General features: G+C 38.5%; 1 pseudogene; it reads right to left on the reverse strand.

Moving 5' to 3' along the window:
- Positions 1-674: 674 nt before the first annotated feature.
- Positions 675-1,629, reverse strand: LOC127234472 (serine/threonine-protein phosphatase 2A catalytic subunit beta isoform-like; annotated as a pseudogene).
- Between the last annotated feature and the right edge of the window lie 622 nt (positions 1,630-2,251).

Raw genomic sequence — 2,251 nt, forward strand, 5'->3', positions numbered from 1 at the left:
CCTCAGGAGAGCTGATACCCTTATTACGTCAAATCTTTGAATCCATAAACATGGTATATCTCTCCACTTATTTAGACCTTTGGCTTCTTCATCAATGTTTTAGAGTTTTCACTTGCTATAACCATGCATGTGTAAATTTTTATATAAATGTAGATTTTTCTTTTTTATTTGTTTGTTTTTTGTTTAAATTGGAAAGTTTATTGGTTCAGCACTGTCATGACAAATATACAGAAATACTTCAGATCAACATCAAACATTATTTAGTTTAAATGAAAGGAAATCTCTTTAATGTTATGACAACATACTCCCAAGAATCTCTTCTTCAGTTAGGTAAACATTTCAATAAAATAAAGGGTAATGAATTAAGTGGAAGTCAGGTTGTGAAATCTTAAAAATAAAACTTTGACTCTATTAATCCATGCCATTTAAACACTGTTAACTATATTTCCAAGTGCAAAGGAGATGAAGCAGTCACTGACCCCAACACAGCAGGCAGACTGATCTAGAACACAGCATAGTAAGTTTAGTCTCAAATTGTACTAAACGCTCATCATTAGTATGGCATGTTTGCTCCATGATGTAGTTTAATGTCAAGACATATCACAATTTGTTATAGAAACACATAGATAACTGTTGTTTTTAAATACACACACACACACAAATATGTAGCCAGGTATACTTCCACATACAAAGAAAGGTCCTAGGGAGGAATTCACAGGAAGTAGTCTGGGGTACGCAGGGTCACATAAGCTCTCCACAATGAGGTGCTGGGTCAAACTGAAGAAAATAATATTTTGAAGTGTCATCTAATTCCAATACAGCAGCCTGATTTCCATAGTGGTAGCAGTAATTGGGTGCACTAAAAATAGTAACCACATTCCGATCATGGTAGCAGTTATACCCTTCCATCACAAGCTGGTGTGTGTGAGACACCAGTGTGAGACCATTGGCATAGTTAAATGTTTCAGATATATCTTGTCCAAAGTTGTAGCCAGAACCATGTGGTGAAATGCCCCATCTGCCACAGTCATCTGGATCTGACCATAAGAGATCACACATTGGGCCCTCCTGTAGAACTTCTTGTAAACGAACCAGGGCTCATATATGATCCAGTGTATCTATGGATGGTGGGAGGCCACCATGGTGGCAAAATATCTGACCATTTACTAGAGCTGTAAGTGGATGATAATCAAAGAGATCTGTAAAGTATTTCCATATGTTGGTATTTCCATACTTTTGGAGACATTCATCATAAAAGCCACAGAGTTGGGTGATCTGTCGACTTTTAATATTGTAATACATTCTGGATAGCACACGTTTAATGCTACAAGAAGAGTCACATTCTCCACAGAATAATAACCTCTGTCTAAGTAGCTGCCCATGAATAGATAGATAGTTTATATCTGGTGATTCCACCAATTCTGAAGAGCTCCATAAGGTCATGGAATTGGCCATGCACATCTCCACAGACAGTAACAGGACAGCGAACCTCTTGTACATTTGATCCTTTTGTAAAAATTTCCTTAGGCTTCTCGCACAGCGTCTGTACTTGGTTCTCGTTCAGCTGCTGACACTCATTCAGCTGCTCCAGCCCCAGTCCAGCTCCTTGGTCAAAGCCTTATCATCCATGGCAGTGAGCCATGTGTCCCCACCCCAGCTGCTGCCAGCTAAATGTAGATTTTGTTCAACTCACCTGAGTAAATACCATGCTGTGTGATTGCTGGATTGTGTCTCAAGATTATACCAAAGGCATGAGACCACAGTTATGTTGGGCATGAGTTTTGAATAAAGGAAACCATCAATCTTTCTTCAGACCATCTTCACCCTTCTTCATTCCCATCAGAAGCAAATGGGAGGTCCTGGTGCTCTACATTCGTGTGTCAGCATTTAATATTACCCATTTAGTATTTTAGCTATAGATGTGTAGAGGGAACTCACTGTTATTTTTACTGGCAACTCTCAAGCAAAATTCCCAAAAGACACTGGACATATCTGTGTATGAGCTTTGGCGAAGTAATTGTAAATGCCAATTTTTTAATGGGACCGTTCCCTTATATTATGGTGTTCTAAATTTCCTTGTATTGTGGTGTTCTAAGAATTCTTCATGCACTTGGGTATCAGCCCATTTTGGAGCAAATATATTTCCTTTTCATGATTTGTATTTTCCTTCTCTTAATGCTGTTGTTTGTTAATGTTGCATTTGAAGAGACAGGCTGCTACTGCATAGAAGTGCAATTGGTGTACTTGGTTG

Source organism: Phodopus roborovskii, unplaced genomic scaffold (assembly GCF_943737965.1).
Source record: "Phodopus roborovskii unplaced genomic scaffold, PHOROB, whole genome shotgun sequence".
NCBI lineage: Eukaryota > Metazoa > Chordata > Mammalia > Rodentia > Cricetidae > Phodopus > Phodopus roborovskii.